The 17,193-nt window shown below is 48.3% G+C and overlaps 1 protein-coding gene across 5 annotated transcripts in view; it reads right to left on the bottom strand.

Annotated features, from left to right (window-relative positions):
* Positions 1–17,193, bottom strand: part of Zc3h3 (zinc finger CCCH type containing 3) — an 84,819-nt gene that overhangs the window by 29,270 nt on the left and 38,356 nt on the right. The window contains exon 1 of one of the 5 annotated variants that reach the window (XM_063263278.1): positions 12,425–13,471. The exons of the other annotated variants lie outside the window; for them this stretch is intronic. The gene's annotated coding sequence lies outside the window, so the exon portion shown is untranslated. Of the gene's footprint in view, positions 1–12,424; positions 13,472–17,193 lie in introns of those variants that run through there. 5 annotated transcript variants of the gene reach the window in all.

The following is a 17,193-nucleotide window of genomic DNA, read 5'->3' on the forward strand; positions in this document are numbered from 1 at the left end:
CTTGCTGTATTGTAGTTGGGAGTGGCTGGGGGGGGGGGTCTTTGGTCCAACTGTTGCCAAGAGACTTCTGCCCCCTTCCCTCTCATAGAGACACTTCTGTAGCAGTAGCCAAGGAGTTCCAAAGCACAGTATTATACAAGCTGGCTAGGAAATCATGAGCTCCCAAAGGGCCCCAGAGGGGAATGGAGTCTTCCAACACACTCTGTCCTTGGAGACTGTCTCCTAGCCTGGCCACTAGTGAGGATCCCTATACTGGGGAGGTTCCCTGGGCACAAAAGAAGGCAGATGTCTGGGCACCTATATTTTGAAAAGTTGTGCAGGGCCTTGGCCCCAACACCAGTATATGACACCTACTTGGGCTTCTGCCAAGGTTGGTGCAGACCCTGCCCCAGGACAAGAGATGCCATGGGACCAACAGGGACTACTGTTCATTATGCCCTTCTCTTTACCCACTGCTTAGAGAACTCTGTGCTGACAATGTATGAGGGCAGTCCCACCACCCTACAGGCCCACTATACAGAATAAAAACTACTGTTCAAGCCAGGCAGTGGTGGCACACACCTTTAACTCAGTACTTGGGAAGCAGAGGCTCACAGATCTCTGAGTTCAAGGCTAGTCTGGTCTACAGAATGAGTTCCAGGACAGTAAGGGCTACACAGAGAAACCCTGTCTCAAACAAACAAAAGAGGTGGGGGTGGGCGGGAAGGAAAGAACAGGGAAGGAACTGCTATCCCAGAGTCTGAAGTAGCTGTAGGTGGACCTCAGAGGCCTCCCTATTGCCCTTTCCAAGATTTCAGGTCTACCAGACACCCTAGGACCCCTGGAGGGTCAAGCACTAAACAAGATGAGGAAGGGCCTTAAAGTTGCTATCACTTGGGGAGAAGGCCTCTGTCCTCCACCAATGTGACACCCCCTGCTTAACTGTGATTCGAGCAGAGTGTCCCCAGGGAGGGAGGGAACTGTTTTGGTGGTGTCTTATTTATGTAAATCAGACACTACTTATCACATGATCACAACTTGCAATCACTGCCCTCTAGTGGCACGTGGGAGCAATGGGCACCAGCTATATATCAGCAGAGCACACAGAGGTCTTCATAACAGCAGTCCCCATTCCCCAGAGAAGAGCTAAAATTGAAGGCAAGGCAAGCATATCCTGCCTGGTACAAGGCTGTGACCCATCTCTTCCAGATCTCACAGGGTACTCCCACTGTCTCCCATGGCCCTGTAGCCTATTCAGGCCTAGCTCCTGAGAGGTCTGAGATCCCACAGCTGTAAAAAAAAAAACCTACCTTCTCCAGCAAACTAGGGTCAAGGAGGTTATCCCCAGAGCTGAGCTGTAGAGTAATAGCCAGAGGGGGTTTGCTTGCCTGCCTTGCCAAGACACCTGCAGCACTGTCCACCATAGCCTACCCTGCCACCCACAGTGGGAGCTGCCCAGAAAGAAAATCACTAGGGGAGGGTAGCCATGTACTTGGACTCAGCCACCACTCTAACGTTCAGCACCATACCCACTTCTTTGAGCGTTAGTCTCCTCCTGCCAGCCAGTAGCCTCAGAGGGCTCATTAGTGAGATAATGTGAGCAAAGCGAGGCAGATATCAGGGGACCAAAGCTGCGGTGTAAGTACAAACACAGTGGTGGGGAGGCCACAGAAGGCACTTAACCCAGTTTCTCTTAATTAAAATTCAAGTTCACAACCACCAATCTTGGAAAGAAAGAGGTCTCCAAGAAGCCAGGCAGTAGTGATCAGTCTGCTTGGCCTTTCCCTGCCCCACTATCACACACTTCACTGGCCCTGTAGTGGGTTAGATGGGGAATCCTAAGAGGCTGGGACCTCCAGGAGCTAGTCTATCAGACTTTGTACCCTTGGCTGTCACTGAGTATGAGGAAAGGCCCAACCACAAACGATTTTCTACTGTACCAGCCCCTTACTTGTCAGTCTTAGAGGCTTAGTGGTATGCAGGCCTTCCCATCAGATCTGTGTCCACTTCACAAAGGGATGTTCAACTTAATTTTCAACACTCAGTTAGAATAAACTGGGACTAGAGCAGCAGCTGATGGGAGTCTGGTCAACCTGAATACAGGGAAAATATCCCTGCACCCACCAGGCTGGGGCTAGAGTAGCATTCTGAGGAAGAGGAGACTGGGGACTGGAGAGTACCATTCTGTAGTGGTGACTTCTCACCAGGCTTCTGGCCACCCTACAACTGGAACTAGAAGCCAGCTCTGATCCTTACCAAAAGACTGATGAGTCCCTGACTGGACTCTATGCAGGCTCTCTTCTCATAATACTTCTCCTAAACACTCCATCCCTATAGCCATCTATATGAGCAAATACACAGCCACCAGAAATACAAGGGTCAGAAGATAAGCACACTCATGCTCAACTACAGTCTTGGGTCCTGTGAGAACATACCTGATGCTCTCCCTCTGGAGGCTTCTTAGAGGGCTGTGCTAATGCACAGCGAGCCCTGAATGGGATTCCCATCTACTCTTCCCTAGATATAGCCACAGAAAAGGACCACAGGCTAAAACATTGTGAGGCAGCCTGAGACCTAGGCAGGTCCAGCCAGAACTGTGGAGTTCCTTTTCTTTTTCAAGGATTTGCTTAAGAAGGAGGCCTGAAGTCCCTCCCTTATGCATGAGGAAGTCTTGAGTTGGAGACCGTCAAGAACCTGCCTCAAAGAAACAGGAGTCAAGAGCCAGCATGGGTATAAGGTTGGGCTAGGAATGCCTCAGCTCAGACCTGGTTCCCTCTGCCTTCACCCTGAGGTTGAACATGATTGGTCTTGAGAGCTGTGGTTACAGTTCTTCCCAAAACAGTCTTAGTTATTCTACCTGTTTATTTTGTTTTGGTTTGCATTGATTTTTTTGAGACAAGGTCTTACTGTGTAGGGCAAGATGACTTCAAACAAGAGACATTTCTCCCTCAGCCTCTTGAGTGCTGGAATTACAGGTATATACCATGTATGGCTTGACATGTTTAAATTCTTATTGATGATCAGGAAATATCCATTTGTCTCTTTCTCTTCCTTTTTAAAAAACAAACAAACGAAACACTGCTCATTATGTAGTGATAACAACTGTGGGCTATATGTGGATCTCATTGGACAGGATGCAGAACAGCAGCCCCTCTGTTCTTATCCCAGTCTCTGTGTGCAAAGGTCTGTGAATCCAGGTTCTGCATGGAACAGGGACAGGTACTACCTGCTGCTTTGCTCAGCCAAGAACCTGGAAGCCTTGTACGGAAAAGGCTACATTTGGGGCGTTGATGTGGATGAGCACTCAAGGAGATCTGGCTGGACCCTGGGGCTTAACCCGGCAAGGCAAAGGCCTTTCCCTCACCCAACCACCCACACCCCTGCTAGCTCACTGGCTTTGGAAGCCACAACAGAGGGCGCCAGGTGGGGCCTTGTAGCTTTTTACTGCCACGGGTGTCACAGCACTCCAGTAAATTGTTACCCTAATGGAGAGGACAGCCTTTGGAAACGAACTGTACAGAGAAGAGGGGATAAAATTAATGAGATAATAGCAGGGCCAAGGACCCTGCAAGCGCCTGCCCTCACGGCACGGCTCTGTAATTCCTTTTCTGCAATAGGAGCCGCAGATCTAAAGGCTTCTCCCATCCGTCCAGCAGGCCCATGCCGCCAGGAAATTTCATTAACGCTGGAAAATAGGAAAGGTATTAAGCGTGGATAATGAAGGCCAGGGAGGGAACAGTGCCTTAAGATAGTCTTCTTTCTCGCCTTTGTAATGGGAGGCATGAACTTTCCCTTCAAATCCATTTCTAATCCATTTGAAATACTACAGCAAATTATCTTTCCTTCAGCCCGAAAGCGGCCAGCCAATTTACTCCGAATAGAAGTGACAATGCCCCAGGATTTATCACCATAACCTTGACTACACCAGGGTGAGGCTGGGCCTCCCCTCTTACCCTTGGGGGGGCACACAAAGGATGGGGCAGGGGAAGATAACATTTTAAATGAAAAGCAGTGATAATGGGGAGAAAGACACACACCTCAAAAGTAGGTTTTTCTTTCTTTTTTCTTAAAAAGAAAGAAGGGGGGGGGAGTGCTGTGTCCACTTCCTTATGAGCAGTGGAAACTTCCAAGCCTGAAGCTGACTGGCCTGGCAGAGAGGTAGTGATGTGGTGGGGGGTACTTGGGTGGCTAAGCCTGGCATTCCCTAGCCTTTATAGGATCTGCACACAACAGGATACTCCAACTCTTGAATAAGCAGCAGCAGCCTGAGATCAGTGGACAGGTATCTGGCCAACAGCTCTTCCTAACAACTGTCTAGACCCTCCTAGGCAGCCTGGCCTCTGCGACCCCACACTCTGGGCACTATTCTCCTGACTCTGTAATCTCATGCATGGGACTTCCACATGCAACACATCCCTCTCTCTTAGAGACCAGTGTGACCAGTACAGTTAGTAAGGAGGCCAAGGACCTCTGGGCAAGGGACAGTCAAGTGACATGCAGAGGCCCAGGCCACAGCCAAGTAATTCTAAACTCGGAAGCCTATACACACCAGGTCCGATGGCATCTTTGAACAACAGATACTGAGATCAAAGCCAGGTCTCTACTGTGACTAGTGCTGAGGGAAGAGACTTACTCTAATAGCTGAGGCAAGTAGTATGGCTCTTATGGAGAAGAGGCCCTGAGTGGCAGGGGAAGGGAACTAAGATTCATTTCCTTCCAGCATACCAAACTGCACAGATAGAAGAAATCCGACCCCTAACAGTAAGGGTGAAAACCACGAAGAGTTCTACCCAGAACCTTCCTGTCCCGCCCAGCTCTGCCCATACTCACTCTCTTGCTCTAAGCTGTCCACTTCCATCCCCAGTACCTTTTGCCTCCCAAACCTCTAAGAAACAAAGGCCTTGCTGCTTCCCCTCCAACCCCAGGCCTCATCTATTTGTCCTCTGCTGACGCCCTAGAGCCCAGCCTGGCTTCCAATGAGTCAGGTTAAGGGTCCCTTCATCCACTCTTCCCTGACCATTTGTTTGAAACTACACAGTTGATAAGGTCCCTTCACTTTCCTCAGTCTATGTATTTCACAAAGGGTCCACAGGGCTGGGCTGTTTAGTCCTTGCTAATCATGTTCAGCACCCACCCCTCCCCAGTCTAGAAAGTCAGTTTTCCTAGAAAGTGCAGAGCCTACGAAGGATTGTACTTCCTGGTACTGGACCTCATGATGTCCCTCTGCCTAAAGTCATGATTAGATCTGGATCCAAGCTCAGGTATTATGTCCCTGAGGAAGCTTTTCCTCAATACCCAGTGACAGTGAGACACTCCCAGACTAGGAAAGACATGGGTTCTACCTAGCTATTTGTCTGTCATCTAGGACTCACAGGGGACAGGGCCTATGCTGTGTGGAATGTGGGAAGCTCTAGAAATCTGTGCTAATGGACACATGTCAGATGGAGCAGAGGTATATAGTATGGGGCTCCCAGGATATCTCAGGAAGGGCAAGGATCAGGGCATCTCTGAAAGCTCTAGTCAGTTATAGGCAGGGATAGCAGGAGACAGAACAAGGAGGACTTGCTAGAGAGGGCAAGAAGATCTGGCAAGCAAGGTACCCATCTGTGCATCAAAGGCTAAGCACCAAGGAAGCAATAGGCTGGGAAAGAAGAGGAGGAGGGTCAGAGGACACATGAGGGCAGAATGGTGACCCCACCACGGCTAGCCAGAGAATGTGGGACCAGACTGCCCAAGCTGGTGGTGATGGAGCAGGAGTTAGGCAGGCTGGCTGGGGAGCAGAGAAAACAACCAGGGAAGCATTTTTCAGGAAATGGAGCACGGTTTTTGAAGCTTGGAGCTGAGCGATAGAGAGTGCGCAGTCAGCAGAAGAGGCAGCTTGCACGGCGAATCCCCAAGTAGGTCAGGCGGAGCCGCCGTGACAGGCACTAAACTGCTTAGCAGGGCTTTCCACCAGAAACAGACCGCCCCACCCGAGCCATTCAGCTCAGGAGAGTGAGCTAGTATGTGTGCCCATGTGTATGCAAGTACATGAGCATGGGTGGGGGAGGGGGTAAACACTCCTTTTCCCTAGTGCTGTCCTACCTAAGGGTTTCAGTGTCTGCACATCTTGGGCAGGGCAGCACGTGAAATGCTCTGGAAGACAGAAGCCTTGCTCAATAGGCTTAGCTCAATGACTTGGACAACTCAGCATCTCAGGTTCCCAAAATGGGACAGTCCTGGGAAGAAGAGTGCCAGGGCCATGAGGTTTGGGGTGACTAAGAAGACTTATTATTATCTCTGGGGTACAGGTACCATGTACAAAGGAAAGGAAGGGGCACTCTTGCCCCAGAGGGCCACAGTGAGGGTAAGGATGTGCATAGAGAAGGCTGACTGTGTGTACTGTACCAAAGGAAAGAACTCAACCTGGGACAGGTGAGACCACCTGGTAGGCGGGGATGCAGGTGGATGCTGTTGGTGAAGGAGGTGGAACAGAGTCGGCTAATTAGGGCCTGAGGCTGACCCATGAACTGGGCTCCAAGGAAGAGCTCTACTCTGTCACCCAAGGACTCTTCAGGTGTCACTCCTTGCAGGATCCTGCTCCACCCCAGTCTCACACTCACACTAATGAGTAACAGTAATTCAGGGGCACCCCTTGCCAGCCCAGCCCAGTGGTGGTGGGTAAAGCTAATTGCACTGCCTCCATTACAAACACCACTGCCCTATTACGAGGGGCTGGGCGATTTTATGTACTTTATGTGCTCACATCTATTCAATTGGTATTTCGATCAATGGATACATTACAAGCTTTCCCTTTAAGAGCCTAATAAACAACAAGATGGAAAGTAAAATTCTCCATAAAATGACACTTTTAAAAATCCATTTCAGCTGAAGCCATTGGTGTTTTGTATGTTAGCTGCAAAAAACAGGTATTGCTAGGCCTTAATAGCCCTACTCAGAGTGCAGAGTTCAGCAACATGGGTAAAGAGGCTGGAGCCCAGTGGCCAACACAATTATCCTTGGTGGTAATGGCTGGCACATACCACAGGCAATGCTCTCCATCCTCTGCAACTTGGCACCAGTTTTCCCACATCATCAGCACAGGACTCACTCAATACCGATGTGCCAGATGCTGAGGGGCATGGCTAGGCCCTCAGGCATCCACAGGTCATACTATTTAAGTTGACCATAACAACGCTCTTCCACTATGCCATGGGAGAAGCCCTCCAAGACTGTATAGCAAATCCAGTTGGCTCCCTGTATGAGGGGAGCCTCCTGAAGAAGTGGCTTCTATAGCAACACCAGGGAAAGACCACAAGGCTCAACAATAAAAACTCATTAGAATTTGAAGGATGAGCGGGTAAATGTATGTGAGAAGCAATATCCTTCCAAGATTCAACAAAAACCAGGTGGAATACAGAAGAAAAAGTAGTAAGAACTCAGAAGAACTTCACAGCAGGTGTCAGGCCCACATGGGGGGGGGGCACAGAGGCACCGCCCCCTCCCCCCTCCCCCCGGCAGCACTGACAACAGGAAACACGCACAGCAAGGCAGAGCTTTCCAAACTGTGCAAGAAGCAGAACACTAAGAAGAAAGTTTGGTTTTGAGGATGGTTGTTAGGGAAGGCTACAAACAGGACCTAGTATACTTAAAGTTCACCTGAAAGAACAGTGTTAAGGAATGATTTCAAGGACAAGGCATCTATTGGTAAAAAACAGAGAGCATAACAGTCCTAGTGTTTAAGAGCCTAAATGAAAGCTGAATCCCATGTACTTGGGTGAGTTAAGGGAGCTCCTTTTTCTATTTCCTTTGGGAGACAAAAGAGAGTTAACCTACCCCATAAAATAAAACTCAGTCCAAGAAGGATTATAGACTTGGTTGTGACTTCCAAGTTTCTGGAAAGAAATATGACTGTGGATAGGCTAATTTTTCTTAAACAGGATACAAAGAGCACTATTCATAAAAGAAAAGAATGATAAATCAGAGCATTCAAAAGCACCCTCTCAGACTGCTGGTGTAGCTCAGCAGTAGAGCGCTTTTCTAGCATGTGCAAGAGCCTAGCTTCATCCCCAGTAATACAAAACACAAGTTTTACAATACAAGAAGACATCTAGGAGTAAGTATCCATAACATACACAGTACTTTGGCAAATCAATAAAAAGGCAAACACATACAAACCCAGGAGAAAGACTTGACGAAGCTCCATGAAGAAGGACCACCACAGGATGCTAACTAAGTGTGGAAGGCACTCTGCACCATTTACTTGTCAAGATGTACAAATGAAGACCTCAGGGAAAGGGCTGGCAAGATGGCTTAGCAGGTTAAGGCTCGTGCTGCCAAGCCTAACAACCTGAGGTCAATCCCTGGAACTCACACAGTAAAAGGAGAAAATAGAACACCACAAACTGTCGTCTGACCTCCATTTGTGTACACACACACACACAGAGTGAGATGCTACCACATGCCAGCAGCATGGCCACATTTATGCTATAGTTGACTGTGCTGTGGGCCGGCAGCATAGGAGCTAATTGTCTCATCTACTAATTCTTTCATCCACCCCAAGGCTGAGCCACAGACGTGAAGGTTCTCTGTCACCTAAGACATGCCCAGCAAGGCTGACAGCAGCTCTGTGGGCAGATGCCAAGGCAAAAAGTAACCAAGACACCCATCAATAGCAAAATGGACAAGCCATGAGAGAAAGCTAGTACCACACACAGCACCTTGGACAGCCTGAGGACCAGTGAGTGGTAAGGTACCTTCCTCAGGTTGCCCCACAGAATGCTGCAGCATGGGTGCTTCAACAACAGAAACATGCTTTCTCCTGAAGCTGAGAGGCCCAGACCCAGGTGCCACTGACTGCTCTCAGGGGAGATCTCCCTTCCTGGCTCTAGAAGGAACCTTCCCACTGTTGTCACCTGGCTTTTCTACAGGTGTGCATCTGTGTCTCTTCCTTTTCTTATATGACACCAGTCAGACTGGATTAGAACATGTGTGACCCCTATTATTACTCACACCCAGAGACATCTTCTCCGAATAAGGTCACATGAGGGTCAGGGCTTTACCTTATGAATTCCAACAGGACACAATCCAATCCACAGCAAGGGGTAAAAAGAAGTAACTTTGTAGGCTGCTGCATGTTTCTAGTCCCAGGACAGGAGATCAGAGTGTAATAGGAAGCAGATGGGTGGGTTTCTACAGAGCAGGGAAGGCTGCTCTATAGAAACTGATGCATGGAGTCTTAGGAAGCAAACTCCACAGCATAGAAAACAGGACCTTCTGCCAGATGACCTTAAACTGAAACTGAGGTAAATGGCAAAGATGGCACCCTGAACTCTAAGAGGGCCCTACAACTCCATGAGAAACAGGCAAGCTAGACACATGTGAGTAATAAACAAGGTTGAATTCAAGATCCAAATCAAACCTCAGGAATGTACATTTACAGTGGCAGTGGCCAACAAAGACAGGGCAGAACAGTTCTGCAGGACATGTCCACCTCCTGGCTCCCAAAACTAGAATAGCCCTGCACCAGACCCTACAATAATGGCCCAGCCAATGGCACTTGCCCTAGCCAGAGCCACTGCCATCACACGAAAGTGCTTGTGGGAAGAGGACTGCAGGAAGATGAAGAATGGTGACCTTAAAATCAGACCTCAGGGGAGCTCAGCTGCCACACAAGCAGGGGGACAGTCCTCCTCTGAGACGGTTTCTTCGATGCAAATACCAGAGGACAGCATCGGGTGTGGAATAATTTGCTCTAGCAAAACTCAGTCCTGTTCTGTCACTCCTAATGATGACATACAAGGGCTATTCTAGCACTTCATGGCACTGCTGGCCCACTCTGCTAGGATTACCCAGACTTGGGACAAACAGCCAGGAGGAAGGGCTAGGTCATCCACCAATCTCCCTGTAGATGAGACACTTGAGACCACAGGTCAGGACCATCAGAGCTGTCCCTCCAGCTGCTGCTTAGGCTCTATGGTGAGGCCTTACCCCGCCCAGGCCCAACCACCCTGACCCAATGTGGAGGGGAGGAGGGACCATAATTTATGCTCCCACCTATGCTTTATGGCTTTCTTAATTCAGCTCCTGCTACTATTAATGTAGTTAATGCTGAGATTATATCTATTTTCTGGCGTCAGGCAGAGATTTATTCAAGCCATTTTTCCGGTGGAGGCTCCCACGCTGTTAAATCAAGCACCTTGCCAATTAAGTGCTGACTTGGGAAGTGGACGCAATCTTAACAGGCATCCCACTGCAAATTACACAAGGGACTACAGCTTTGAGGAGGGGCGGTCACCCACCACAGGCACCCTGCTGACTTGGGGAAAGCCTTCAAGAGCCTGGCCTGGTACTGGCAGTTCAACATGAGTTGGGGTCCCAACCTACCCACACACCTGCAGGCTGACCAGGGTACCTGTGCCTGCTCCTGATACAAACGTCTACTCCAATCCATATACCAGGTCGATGATGTCACCAGCAAAACACACCTCAGGCCACCATGAGCCTTAGCTGCCCAGGAAGCACATGAAGTACTAAGACCTCCAAGAGCCAAAGCAAATACCAGAGAGAGACAGGTGCTGTGGAAGTCAGAAACTGAAGCACCTAGGAGGAGGCTCTCCCACAAGAGGCCTCAGGGTAGAGACAGGATATCACCCAGATCCCACATCCCCAAACAAAGCATTAAAAGGGGGTAAATACAAACGAGAGATGGGGAGGCAGGCGAAAGAGACAGGACAAAGAGGGCCTCACTAGCCTGAGAGCCCATGCCCCCTGGGGACACTTACACCCCATGGAAGTGTCACTTTGTCTTGGAAGTATTGTAAAGATAGAGCTGCCAGCCCTGGCCACCCTCCTCCCCAGCATGATACAATGGGGTCACAGGGTGAGTCCACCTGGATGAGCACCTGACAGGGAGCACAAGAAACAGCATGATCCCTTCAGATAGTAGCTATCGTGGGCACCTATCCATAGAAGTGCCAGTTTCTCAAGTTCTAAGGTAAGGTCACTACCTACCAGACCCAGCCATGAGAGGTGAAACATGTTTTGAGGTAAGATCAGCTGGAGGATGATTTATGGGAAATTAGATATGGTATTGATTATTTGAATGACACTTTACTACCACCTCTAAAAACTGGCTAAAAGAGGTATTTAAAACAGCATTTAATGATGTAAGACACCCAGGTGGCACTGAGTGACAAAGATACTTTTTCTCCCTGTTAGAATAGCATCTCCAATTTTTCTGCTGTATGTATGTCTAAAACTGTCTATTCATCCACAATAGGAAGAGGGACAGCCATCCACAAACCAGAAAGTCATTCCTGTCTGATTGTGATGCTCTTAGCCATAGGCCTATCACAACAGACAAAACGTTAGTCACCCAAACCAATAAGAAGGGTAAAGAAGGCAGACACTTTACACCTTCTAGATCAGGTTCTACCTCATGGAGCTCAGGAACAGAGGCAAATCCCAGTGTCTTAGAAGGCAGCCCCAATCTGAGGTCCACTAATTTCTCAGTAGGTACAAAGAAAATCCCATGACCAATGCCCTAGCCTTCTGTCAGCACCCTAACCCAAGGAGACTGCCCATGTGCAGTAGAGCTGTAGTAGTTTACTCCCATTGGAAGGGAAACCGCTGGGCTGCAAGGTTTCTACAGAAGGCTTGGGTCCAGGGCAGATTGGAGGAGGCTTGAGCCTCCCACTTGTGCTATCCCTCAAGCCTGCACTCAAGAGAACATCATCTGGGGCTAAGGAACCCAGGCATGAAAATTGCTCTTGAAAATCTGCTGGGAAGGCCTTAGCCTCCTTGTGCCTGGCAGCATATTCTGGAGAGCACCTCCCACTTGTGCACAGAGCCTCAAGGTCAGACACAGTTTCACTTAGACAAAGAAGCAAACGTGAAGGCAAGAGAGAGCATGTCACAGAGGGGCATGAGCAAAGAGAAAGGAGGAAGGAAAGACACCACATGTAACTAGCAGGCAGTCATAGGACACACCAGACTGAGATTGAGTCAAGAGACACAGACATCCACAATGGCCGGCAGGAGACAGAACCCATGAGGGGTGTCAGCGCAGAACCCTGAGCAGGGAGAATATGCAGGTTCTACTTTTGTATGGCTTATTGTCCTACCACCTCCCAATGTCCTCATGCTGGTCTATCTATTATCTATCTTCAGTGCTTCACTAGAGGGACAGAGAGACCATGGATGACCAAGTGACACAGGGGAACAGATCATTGTTGCCTGCCCTACCTTCCTTCTGTCCCACAGGGCCTCAACATGGGACCACTCCAAGTCCAAGGCCCTGGACCTATATGTCCAGAAGACTCTTACTTGTACCTGTACCCCTAGCCTGGGAGCACAGGAGCACTGAAGTCTCCTAGGGAATTTTCATGTCTTGGTCATAGGGCCATTCCTTAGCTCACCCAGAAGCCATCACTCAGATGTGGAGTGACTAAGCAAAGGAACAGACCTGAGTGCAGAAGCTCCAGTTGGCTTCCTGCTCTGAGGCCAGCATCTAGGTAAGGTACCTGTTGGGAAAGCACAGTGTTTATGTACTGCTTGTCAGAACACTAAAGAACAGAACAGTAGTAACCAATTCAGCCATCAGCACCAGCTGAGCCCAGGCACCCAAGGGGCTCAAGACTTGAGTCTTGGCTCTATCCCACCAGTTAGCAAGGGCCGAGTTTAAAGATCTCTGAGAAGGGGTAGAAGAGACGGCTCAGTGGTTATGAGGACTTGTTGCTCTTGTAGAGGACCAGAGTTCAATTTCTGGCACCTACATGGTGGTTCCCAATGGTCTCTAACTCCAGTTCCAGGGACTCTGATGCCCTATTTTGGTCTCTACAAGCACCAAACATGCAACTGATACATACACACACATACAGGTAAAGCTCCTTATACATAAATATAATAAAGTAACAATAAACAAGAAGATCTCTAAGAAAGTGTTGTTTTCCCTTCCTGGGAATTGTGTATCCCTCAGGCATCTCCCAGCCTCAATGTTAGTCAGGGGCGAGAAGCTGCCCTTCCAAGACAACTCTCCTGCCAGTCCCTCCTTGAAAGGCTTTGAAAGGGTGTGGGCCTCAGCTCTAGTGGAAGCAGCAGGTGTCCGGCTCAGGAGGATGCCACTCAGCCTTGCAACCGAGGACACAAGCTCAAAGGCCTGCCTGCCTCAAACAGAAATAAATAACCAAGGCATGCTTTGAAATGACTTCCAAATTAAGAGTTGCATCCGTGCTGTCAAACCCCTGCTAGCAACTTCTGTGGCACCTTCCGTGCAAAAACGTATCTCAGCCCATTTATTAGAATGATGAAGGCAAAGGGATCTAAAAATTGCACTCCTTCCTTAATGAGCAGCCGAAGGGATCGGTAAGCATAATTTCAGAAGCCAGTAATATTTTATATAATCGCCGAGTGGTTTAAATTGAAAACCCCCAACTGAATCAATATTTACTGCATTGAAACGAAATGAATAGTAATAAGTCACTAAGCTCCCTGTCCTGTTTCATAAAATAAAAAATTATAAAAATGAGCACAGGCGCAGGGAGGCCATCACATTAACTTTTACAGCACTTGGGGAGCTGTAACCGCCTGTTCTCATAAAATAAAATTCTAAAAAACCTGCCGGAAGAGGCCTCCTTCAACACCACGTGGGGAAGCGTGTTGGGGCCAGAGCAGGAGGAGAGGAAGACTCCAGGACTCATCCTCAAGAGCCCTCCCCTGGCCAAAGAGAATCCAAAGCTCTCCTACTACAGACTGACACCTCGTGCTTGCTTAGCTCCCACACAGAGAAGAACTGCCTAGAATGCAACTCCTGTTCCCCACAGGCAACATCCTACTTTGGCTTCTTTACCTATGTCTAAAATTTCAGAACATCAAATGGGATATAAGTGAGCAGTCAGACAGTGGATACAGGGCCCAAACAGATTCGGTCAGGCCTGCATCTCTAACCAGCCTAGGAAGGGACATGAGTGAGCTGGCAGGGGTGGGACCCAGTCAATGTTCCTTGAGGTCTAAGCGTGGGATCACGGCTTAGAGCACAATGGTGCTAGCAGACAGCCTGCCTGCAAGGGAAGTGTGTGCAGAGTACACTCTGTGTGTGTGTGTGTGTGTGTGTGTGTGTGTGTGTGTGTGTGTACGCGCGCACACGCATGAGACAGGTGAGGGGGAGCAGGTGGGACACACAGGGGGGACAAGCACAAGAATGGGGTCCCTGAAGCCACAGCCTTCTTGTTTCCTCAGCCTCAGCCAATCCATGAGGCTGAAGAAGAATAGGGGAGGGGAGGGGAGAGACATGGTGCTATAAAAAAACCTAAATGTACCCCCATAGCTTAAGAATAACCAAGCTTGAGTAAATGCTCAACATTATGGTCACCAGGGGATGGAATGAGACTGCCACACACTGAGAGTAGAAATAAAAACCCAACCAAAATAAAACAAAACCTAATAATATTAGATATAAGGGGACAGAAAGGATCCTACCCTATGGAAGGAAGATGAGACAATTCCACATACCTAAACACATGTCTTCTCCACATTCCAGCAATCCCCACTACAGGAAAGGGAAGCTCAGGTGTGTACAGCTGCTTAGCAGCCTTCATTTACACCTCTCAAACAAGAATCAGCTCAATGCTCACCCATGGAGAATTCACATCAGTGTGGAATAAGCAAAAGAATGTACAGAAGCCAGAGATGATGTAAAACAGATCCATTGCTCTGTGCAAACAAAGTAAGGGACAGTCACATATGTCTCATTCTAACCCAAATTAATGAGTCCACAGGAAGAAAAGTTGGTTGGGGGGCTGGAGAGATGGCTCAGTGGTTAAGAGCACTGACTGCTCTTCCAGAGGTCCTGAGTTCAATTCCCAGCAACCACATGGTGGCTCACGACCATCTGTAATGAGATCTGATGCCCTCTTCTGGTGTATCTGAAGACAGCTACAGTGTACTCACATATAATAAATCAATCAATCAATCAATCAATCAATCTTATAAGAAAAAAAGATAAAAGAAAAGTTGGATGGGAGCTGCTGGGTTTGGAGGCACTGGAATAGGCATGAGACTGACCGGGGCAACATACAGGAATGTGTCTCTGTACAGGAAAGCACTGTACATACAGCATTCAGCAAGACCCACAAATTCCTACATTTATAGTTCTATATTTCTCCACATGCCAAGAACAAAGTGGAACTCTACTGAGTAAGCTTGCTTTTCTCAGTGCTTAGTTGAAAGAATGAAACTTGCATTCCAGGTGTGAACAAATGAACATCCAAGCACAAGCAGATACTGAGCAGATCAGAAATCAACATGGCTGGGCTGGAGAGAGGGCTCAGCGGTTAGAGCACCCAACTGCTCTTCCAGAGGTCCTGAGTTCAATTCCCAGCAACCACATGGTGGCTCACAACCATCTGTAAAGAGATCTGATGTCCTCTTCTGGTGTATCTGAAGACAGCTACAGTGTACTTATATATAATAAATGAATAAATCTTAAAAAAAAAAAGAAAAGAAAAGAAAAAGAAATCAACATGGCATGCTGTGTCACCCAGAACTAAATTTCAACACTACTAATACTTGGTCACAGGAAGCTTCTACACACTGCAAAGACTGGTCAAATGTTGACATACCATAAGAGGCAAAGTTTTGTAAAGAAGTGACTGATTTAGGACCATAGAAGGGAAAGTCCAGGGTGAACCTGGAGCACCTTCAGTCCACTGAAAGTCAGTGTCCAGGGAATGATAAGGACTGCTGAGAAACCCAACCCAGTCTGAAGGATAAGACTAACTGAGGACCTAAATAAATAATGACAGAAACAGATTACAGCCTACTTAACAGTGTGAGTTCAGGACCACAGCATTATAAACAAACAAACACACACAAGCAAGGGGTCACTACTTACAGGTAGAGTTCCATCAACCCATCAGGATGAAGGAGGGACTGGAAAATCACTAATAGATCCAGATGATTGGACAGCAACAATTCGACAGGGAGCATGAGTCTGCCAAGTCTTCACAATCTCCTACCAATGGATCAGAGTAACATGCACAACACAGGCCAGCCAAGAGCTCCTGGACCATGTGGCTCCTCCACTGAGCAAGCCAAGAACACATAAGAACCTCTACAACATTCCCGCCCAACAACAAATCTACACAGATTCTAAAGAGACATTAAAAAAGCCCAGTAAAGGAACATTCCCACAACACCTGGGCCTTTGCTCTCCAAGTACATGAGCACAGAGACCAAGTTAGGCCTCAGACATCCCTCCTGCCTAGAGACTTGTGCAGGACCACAAAGACAGTCCTTAAGAACCAGTAGTAAATGGTCAAAATGAAAATAATTGGTAGGCGTGGGTAAAGAATATTAGAATACTTTATTATTTCTGTGCCTTTTCTCTAAGTATAAACATCAAAATAAAAAAAAGTTATTCAAAGAAACTAAAAGTAAAAAACTAGTTAGGAAAGAACATGTGAGCCATGAACTAAGGTAACCTCTCTCTCCCTTTCCTGGGCACTACTGACACAGGAGCAAGGAGGAGGCAGCCTGTGGTCCACTGGGAGAGAGGTGAGGAACAGATTCAAAACAGCTTCAGCCCTAGACTAGTACCACTTCTAGCCCAGGCCCAGCAGCTGTGGTTTTAGACCTGCGGGCAGCCATCAACAGGCCACCTCACAGGCCCAGGGGGCAGTGCATAAATGTCAGCAGGGCCCTGCACAGGACAGCGGCTACATTAAGCCCATTCACAGCTATTATAAACACATTGTCACTGTGTAGCAAAAGCCGGGACTGGGCAGCTGGCTGGCACTATCTAGGCCCTCTTGGCCCCTCCAGGGCCCCATAGTAATTCTCTAAACCCAGACTCCTTACTACAGACCCAGCTGAGCATCTGCATTGGTACTTCCCTAGCCTCCCTAGGCTCTCCCAAACTAGCCTGTGCCATTTCCCCTGCAAAAATCCTCTACTATGCCTGTGACCTTTCACATTCATGTTCAGGCTGGCTTCTGCTGGGCTGTAGCTTCCAGGTAGGCAGGTAAGGGAACACACAAGCAGTGATAAAAAGAGCAAGGCGGAACCTTTTAACCATCTGGGCTTTAACTCAGGTTGTCAGGCGCTTCCAATCTAGTTCCTAAGCAGAGAGGAGTCACCCACCTGTGGCCTGCCTGCAACACCCACTTAAGGGAGCTCAGAAGAAAAGTCAGGAAGACGCTGACCTGAGCCACAACACCCACACAGTCAACAAGTAAA

This window comes from Rattus norvegicus, chromosome 7 (assembly GCF_036323735.1).
Source record: "Rattus norvegicus strain BN/NHsdMcwi chromosome 7, GRCr8, whole genome shotgun sequence".
Classification (NCBI taxonomy): domain Eukaryota; kingdom Metazoa; phylum Chordata; class Mammalia; order Rodentia; family Muridae; genus Rattus; species Rattus norvegicus.